The sequence below is a fragment of the Asparagus officinalis genome, chromosome 3 (genome assembly GCF_001876935.1).
Source record: "Asparagus officinalis chromosome 3, Aspof.V1, whole genome shotgun sequence".
NCBI lineage: Eukaryota > Viridiplantae > Streptophyta > Magnoliopsida > Asparagales > Asparagaceae > Asparagus > Asparagus officinalis.
The window spans coordinates 105,199,011-105,207,947 of NC_033796.1; positions in this window are offsets into that span (position 1 = coordinate 105,199,011).

The following is an 8,937-nucleotide window of genomic DNA, read 5'->3' on the forward strand; positions in this document are numbered from 1 at the left end:
CTCTACCTGATGAGAGCTGGGAAGCTTCAAGATAGAAGCCTCATCAAGCGTGACGTCTCTACTCAGCATAATCTTTCTATCAACTAGATCACATAGCTTGTATCCCTTGACACAATGTTTGATACTACAAATATGGCCTTCCTAGCTCAATGTTCTAATTTATCTGTTCTCACATGATAAAATGCAGGGCACCCGAATACCTTGAGCTGGTCATAATCTCGTACTGGCTCTCCTGACCACATCTCCATAGGGGTCTTCCCTTCAATCGCAGATGAAGGCATCCTATTAATGAGGTGGCTCGCATATGTAAGTGCCTCAGCCCAAAAGATCTTCTCCAAACCACTTTACGACAATAAGCATCGGACCTTCTCCAGTAAAGACCGATTCAGCCTCTCTGCTACCACATTCTGCTGTGGTGTATGACTAACCATAAAGTATCTCTCTATGCTCTCGTCTCGACATAACTGTAGAAAGGGGTCTGAAGTATATTCACCATCGTTGTCGGATCGCAACGTCTTAATCTTTCTCCTAGTCTGCAGTTCCAATATCTTCTTTTACTCTACGAATATATCTAGGACTTTACTCTTCTTTACCATGGTGTATACCCAACATCACCTAGAATAGGCATCTACGAACGTGACGAACCAATATCGACCACCAAGTGATGCAGTCTTGGTGGGACCCCAAACATCTGTATGCACGTAGTCCAGGATACCCCTCGTCCTATGAATAGCAGTCTAGAACTTCACCTTCGTTTTCTTGTCAAGAACACAGTGCTCACAGAAATCTACTTTACTACTCTTAGCTCCCTTCAATAGCCCCTGCTTGCACAAAGCCTGCAGTGACTTCTCTCCTGTGTGCCCCAACCTATAATGCCAAAGCCTGCTCATGTCCGCCTCTAAAATAGCTGAAGCAACCTAGCCAATCTCGGTACTCCCCTTCAGATAATACAAGTTTTAACTGCAGACTCCCTTCATCACCATCAAAGATCCCTTAGTAACCTTTGCTACAACGTCTTCAAAGGTCACCTTGAATCCTTTTGCCTCCAAAGCTCCAACTGAGATAAGATTCCTCTTCAGCTGAGGAACAAATCTCACCTCCTTCAATTCACGAACTACTCCATTATGCATCCGAATCCGCATGGTACCTATCCCACAAATGCCACAGGATTGATCATTTCCCATGACTACAACTCCCCCATCGACCTTCTCAAAAGATGCAAACCAATCTCGCCTAGGGGTCACATGATAGATAGCGCCGGAATCAAGCATTCAATCTGAAGCATCCAAGTGGTTCACCTCCGGAGTAATCAGTAGAGAAAAGTTCGAATCATCGGAATCATTGCCTTTCGCAACGTTCATCATTTTTCTTGTTATTCTCCTTCTCTTTGATCTTTGGACAATCTCTTTTTCAATGTCCCTGCTCCTTGCAGAATACACATTGGTTCTTTTCAAGCTGGTGACGACCTCTTGACTTTGACCTTCCTCTATTGCCACTTTTCGGATATGAACTTCTTTCTTTTGTCGACAAGGCCTCTCCTGAAGTACTAACGTGGGAAGTCTTCTTGTCCTTTCTTCTCAAATCATAATTCGTCAATACATTAGTAACTTCACTATAGCTGATAGAAGATCTTCCGTTCAACAAAGTGAGCACAAAGGTGTCATACTCCTCATCCGATAAGGAGCCCAATAAGATAATCGCCTTGTACTCATCCGATATCTTCTCATCAATATTCGCCAAGTCCGACAACAACTTCGTATAGTTATTCACATGAGCCACAAGCGAGGTGCCTCTGGACATCTAGAATCTGATTAACCTACGCAGCAAATGCAACATGTTCTTAACACTCTTCGTAAGGTACTTATTGTTGAGAATTCCCCACATCTTCATCGCAGACGTCACCCCAATCACATCATACTTCAGCTCCTGTTTCAAACAGGACCTGATCACCCCACAAGCGTTCCTATTCATCTTTTCCTATATTGCCTCTTTATATTTTGGTGGTCTCTCGTAGACCATGATGGTCTCCTTCAAGTTCTGAGCATTGAGCGCATCCTGTATGTCGCTCATCCACAAACCCAAGTTGATTTTACCGTCATACTTCACCATACTAATTTTGTTGTTCTGAAAACCAACTTGAACTGTACTCGCTATCGATTTGCTGCTTTCACCTTCTTCTCCCATTACAAACTAACTCCAAGTTGTAAAGAAAGAATCAAACTTTGATAAAAATTAAGAATTACCCAACTGAACCCTAGATCGGATTCCAAATAGATCTCATGTCCACACGAGAAAAGCGAAATCTCCAACGGCAACTCCTAATGCTATCTCCACCGAAGCCTAGAACTCCAAAAATTAAGCTTCCACGACGAATCTTCTTCCACCTAATGCCAAAACCCTATATCTAAAATCTGGACTCTGATACCACTTGTTGCGCACAGCGAAAATTTTGACAACACTTCGGCAGCACAACAAGAGAGTCAGATCGCAATAGGAATTCCTGTTTCATAAAGGAAACAAGAACCTTAAGCAAAATATCTCAACCAAGTGAGATATCAGCTCTTCCTCTCATCAGTTTTAGGACTGACCTGTCGAGGGAACCTAAATAAGCTATTACAAACCACATAAATAGCGAGACAACCAATTTTACGTGGTTCGGCAAATAGCCTACGTCCACGGGGAGAGGATGGGGAGATTCTACTAAATCAAGGAGAGTACAAATAGGTTACAATCTCACAAAACTCACAAACTAACCATTAACCAAAGCTCTCAACTTGCTCACAATATCTCCCTCGCATAATGCTCAAAAGTCTCTCTAATCTCTGATTACAACTCTCCTCTCTTTTTGATGATTGATTCTAATCTCCATATATATAGAAAAACTAAAACTAAAACAGACTAGGAATCCTAAAACCAAAAACAAAACAAATTAGGAATCCTAATAACCTCATGTTACTAAAATAGATTAGGAATCCTAATAACCTCATGTTACCAAAATAGATTAGGAATCCTAATAAATTAGAAATACTGCTATCCAATATGATGTATCTCTCATGTCTTTCATCTCAAACTTTTCGTGGAGATCTGCCTTGATTTTATTCAATATTTCTATATCATTTCCAGTGAGCAATATATCATCCATATATAAGGATAATATAGTAAACTTGCTCTCACTTTTCAAGACATATACACAATTATCTAATTTATTTTGAATAAAACCAAGTTTAGTGACTACATCATGAAATTTGAGATAACATTGTCTAGAAGACTGTTTTAAACCATATAGATATTTTATTAATTTGTAAACTTTATGTTCTTGTCCTTTTACCTGAAAACCTTCAGTTGTTGCATGTATATTGCTTCCTTCAACTCTCCGTTAAGGAATGTAGTTTTAACATCCATTTGGAATAACTCCAAATTAAGATATGCAACAATAGCCAAAATAATTCTAATGGATGTAAATTTAGATACAAGAGAATACGTCTCCTGAAAATCTATTCCTGCCTTCTGGTTATAACCATTGACAACTAACCATGCTTTGAATTTTTTAATAGATCCATCAACACGATATTTCTTTTTTATCACTCATTTGCATCCTATGGCTTTTCTATTTTCTGATAGATCACATAACTCCCATACCTTATTCTTTTCGATAGAATCAAGTTCTTCTCTCATAGATTCTAGACATCAAGGTGATTCATGTGATTTTCAGTGGAGTATATCATATTTTATTATTAAAAAACTCTACTTATGATGAAGTCAGGACTTTCAAGTAAATAAGCCATATAGTGCAATTTTTTGACTAACTTAAGGAGTTAACTTCTGCTTTTCTTGTTTAATTAATGAGGTAAATGGAATAATTTTCAAATAAAATACATGAAGGGGTAAAGAAATGCGTTTAGTTTATAATTCCCCTTTTTGTTAATTATCACCTAAAAGTTTTTATTAAAAAACTATCATGATAAGCTCGCGCGTTTGCTGTTGAGGCCGAGGACTCAAAATGAGTGAGGGAGGTGGGCAATTATGGAGGAGAAAGGAGAGAAAAAGAAATGAAAATTATATCAAGTAAGGAATGTCAACAATATATTTTCAGCCACTTTTTTCCATTAAAATAACAATTTTAAAATCTGAAAACTCCTATTATCGGAGTACCGAAACAAAGTTTGCTATGTGTAAATTTCAATAAAGCCCAATAAATTTGGGTGTTTTGCGCTTAAGGCCGCTCGACCGAAAAAATGCATAGTCACTACGTCTAATTATTTACTATTTGTTAACTCGTTTTGGGATAAACCGCACAAAAACAAGTTGTTCGTGGCTAGACATCCACCAGCGTATGCTGACATGGCATTTTTGCTGGACGAACAAGTTTTGGCCACTCACCTATCTTAGTATATCTTTATAAATTAAAAAATATAATCGATGCCCCTTATTTAATTGATTTTTTTTTTTTTTGCTGCTTGATTTAATTGAATTTCAAGGTAGGATCATAAGCTAATATGTGTAGGGTTGAAGTGTTATACTTTGAACCATCACGTTGTATGCAATGAGAAGGTAGCTTGAGATACTGTGGCCAATCAACTAAAGAAAAGGTTACCATCGCCATCCAAACCCCAAAGTTCCAGTAATTACTTTTCTGCATTTGATATCGTCAATCGTCATCATCACTAGTATATTATGTCAGAAAGTTAATTATATGACCGGGCGAATACTTAGATCCCTTAATCTTCTCTGATAGCTGATAAACAATAAGAAGCATATAAGTAAACTGAAGAGAAAATATAGAATGTAGTCTAGGGTTTTGATCAGGCCTACATAGTATAATGGAAACGAGAACTATTTATAGAGGATGTTGGGTGCACATTGGTAACCCGACCTGACCGGCGGAGCTGGTTTTTTGCCTCCGCTTTACATGTGTCGACGACCGATTAGGTGGATGTGAAAGGGTACTCTCCTCACATTTAATGTGATTGCGACAGTATAGCGAAAGTGTGAATGACGTCTAAGGAGTCATTATGACACTGAGCCATGCATTTAATACAAATGGCGACTGGGGACAGAGCATGGTCGCCGACTGGCCGTGGATTAAATGTGGACTGCGTCGATGAGACTGATAGGTTATTCTCTCCTCTGGGATGTTTATTAGTAGAGTCCAACCAAAAGGTGTCTTTCGTCTCAGTCAGTCTCTGTCTACTGGAAAGAACAGCTTGGTTGGTCAAGCTGTGTTTATATTTGGGTCGGGATTTTTGGTCATACGAATTGGCTTGTTAATTTTTCACGCGGCCACCCTATAAGGGTTCATTAAACTTAGTGATTTTCAAGGTGTAACACCTACCAGTAACCAACATGAAATGCATTATCTCAGTCATCAACTTTATGGCTCTTACTTTTTTTCTTACCTTTTTTTTTCTTTCCTAACACTCTCTCTCTCTCTCTCTCTCTCTCTCTCTCTCTCTCTCTCTCTCTCTCTCTCTCTCTCTCTCTCAAAGCATTTGTACCACACACACTTGTGATATCTTAAATTTATATTTTTCGAGGAACGCAAATGCGTGCGTGACGCATGATCTGGAGGATGTTGTGCGCATCGGAACTCGAAACACACGAAAGAGCACAAACAAGAACGAGATAGACCACAACCAATAAGTAAAACATAATCACCAGACAAACGAATTTTATGTGGTTCGGCAAGTTGCCTACATCCACGGAGCAAAGAAGGGGGAGTTTTTACTATTAGAGATAAAGAGAATACAAAATAGGGTTTACAATCTCACCAAAAACCCTCAAACAAAGCTCTCAAAATCTCTCACAAATTCTCCCTCAAAGGATGCACAATTCTCTCTCAAAAGCTGCTCAAAGTCATCCTTAATTAACCCTAATACACATGATTAGGGTCATATATCAACACAAAACAAAACGGGTCAGAAAATCAAAACCTGACTCAGACCCGACTGGCGGTCGACCTCAGAACTCGTCGCGGTCGACCGACCAGGTCGACAAAAACATAAAATCGACTACAGGGGTTTGGCGGTCGATCGCGGTGGTCGACCGTCACCAATTCCAGAGACCCAGAATCCTATAGGGTCCCTGGCGGTCGACCGCGGCGGGCGGCCGTCTCTATCGACCGTCTCCAACTCCAGAATCCCCCTGTGATCTGTGCACGTTTTCGGTCGACCGGACTTGCTCCGCGGTCGACCGACAAGTGTCCAAAATCTTGCCTGAGTCGTTTTTCCTGATCTTAAAAGCTGTGTTAGACATTTCTACAAATCTCTACCTCAGTGAAGTTTTCTCAAAACTGAGTCGACACCAAAAATTACCAAATGTCTCACTTGTTGCGTCCAGTACGAAGTGGAATAAATCCACGACAACAGACTCAATCCACAACAAGTCGGGAACCCAAACGAGAGTTCAAACAATCTCCCCTCATCGATATCAACTAATCCAACCGGCTGCATCAAAAAGACTGTATACGTATCCTCTTGCCCAAGGAATCAAGCCTCACGTAGTTCACCTAAATGGCCTCCAAAGGCCCTCAACTTCGAAAAATGTTCAATAGCTCTAAACAATGACCAAACTTCACACCCGAGACAACTTTGGTCAACATATCCACAGGATTGTCCTTGTAGGCATTAAAAAAATGTCGAATTTCAAGACATGATGAAGGTCATCATAGGGATGAACCTCGTCTCAAATCAAAAATGAGACTTGCCACTCAGCGAGGATTCGTATCAGAAACGAGGCTCACAACGTAGCAAGACTCAGCGAAGCTAGTCATTGGAAACAATGTTCGAATCTCATCATTGAAAATGAGACTTGACATCAAAGACGAAGCTCGTCATTGGAAACGAGGTTCGAAGCTCGTCATTGGATACGAGGTTCAGAGTTCATCATCGGAGGTGAAATTCGTTAATGAAAACAAAGCTTGTCATCAGATTTAAAGCTCGTTAGTGAAGACGTGGCTCGTCAAAAGGAAATTCACAAGACTTGCTACGCAGTTGGACTCAACTATCGAAGACGAAGTTCGTTAGTGAAAACGAAGCTCGTCAGACGAAGTCAGTGAAGACAAAGTTCGTTATACTGCAAAGCTGACCTTATAAGACGAACATTGCTGCATATTGAGGCTTGTCCAATCAAATGCACCTCGCCATGCAGCGAGGCTCGTCGTCTACAGAAAATCTAGCTGTAACGGATTTGAAGACTTACTCAGCCACGTGGGCTAAGCTTCAGGAGCATGTTATGTCCTATTAACCAACGTGGGCTGAATTGAAGGAGGCAATTACGCCATCTACCCACAATTCAAGCACGTCAGTTACGTGCTATGAACTCTATAAATAGCCATGAGCGGCTATGGAGAGGGGACTTTTGGACTTTTGGAAGATCTTTGGCTATCGCGTGAAGAGAGATCAGTGTCTGCATTCTCGTGATCTAAGCCACCGTCAGAAGCTTTCATGATCTTATTCTGATCGTCAATGGGAAGCAATCTCGGGTTGAGCATCGAAAGAAGCATCCTTTTACTACCAAGAACCCACTTTTAAACAAAGGAGAAGTCAAATTAATATTCTCTTCCTCTGTAATCGAGAGTGAGTGAATGTAAGGGATTCGTACTAAGCGATCGAATCCATTTTTAAAACAAGAATCAATCAACTTTAATATTTCAACCCTACAGAAGATGACGACCACAGTGGGAGCAGTCATTCTTTCCGATAATTGGTGGTGGTGATGGTGAGGGAAATGGAGATGGTGACGAGAAGGAGGCCGTGAAATAGAGGAGGGAACCCTAGAATTTCGAAGCGGGAGCGAAAAGAATTTCACCCTAGGGTTTTCTCCTATCTGACGCCCACGAGAAATGAAATGGGGAGCAGAAATGGGTGTATGGATGAGATAAATTTGCCTTTAATTCAATGTGTCAGATTTTCAGGCAATTCCAGCGTATATAAAGAAATTGATTTCTATAAAATAGCCCTATCCTCTATTTATATTGAAACCCTACTCTATAAAATTGTGGTGAACCAAACACGATTTTAAGTACACTCCAGCCACTAAGTAATTACGAAATTGCCACAATTGAGGGGTTTCTATAAATTTTTTTATATAAGTAGTGCGCCAAACAGCCTGTTTGTGTCAAAAGTTGCTTTTTCCATTGCTTTCAAACCTGTTACACCGTTTATCGATTACAAGTTCAAACTGAAAGAAAAATTGATCTTTTTATAAGATCTTCTTACAACGAAAAATAAAGATTACAACTTTATCAAACAAAACGCAGCAGTAGTTTATCTCCCGCTGTTTTGTGTGGGATCTTTGCCTGTGCCGGGGACGCGTTAGTCCGTGGACCACCGCAGATCAACCCGATAGACAATATAATTACGCTTTTGTTTCACGAAGGAAACAATTGCGGAAGCGACAATCACGACCAAGCGAGATTGTGGCTCTTCTCGAGATTAAAACCAAGTTTAATCCAGAGGAAAGAAGGAGAAAGAATCACAAACCTTTCGAAGGGCTTTCTTTATGAAAGTATTCGCTAAGCTCTGATGATTCTCCTCTGAAATTCGTGGTTAACTGGACAATTTGACAGCACATCGCCTTCTCAATTTCAGATCCTCTTTAAAGAAGACCCTAGGCTTCTATTTATAGGCTTTTGGAGATGTCCTTTTGAATAAGAATTTGTGTTTAAACGTCATCTGCAGTTTATAACTGTCTAAACGCGTTTAGGGATAATCTCAAAACAGTTGGAGAGGTTCTGGGACGAAGGAATCCTTAAAAATCATCGAAATCCGTGTTTGGGGAGGTTTTGTGTTCAGCAAGAGTCCTGGTGGCTCGGAACTATGCAAGTGACCATTTGGTGACTCGGAACTATGTGAGTCACCATTTGGTAGCTCGCATGGGTGCGAGTCACCATTTGGTGGCTCGCATGGGTACGAGCCACCATTTGGTGGCTCGCATGGG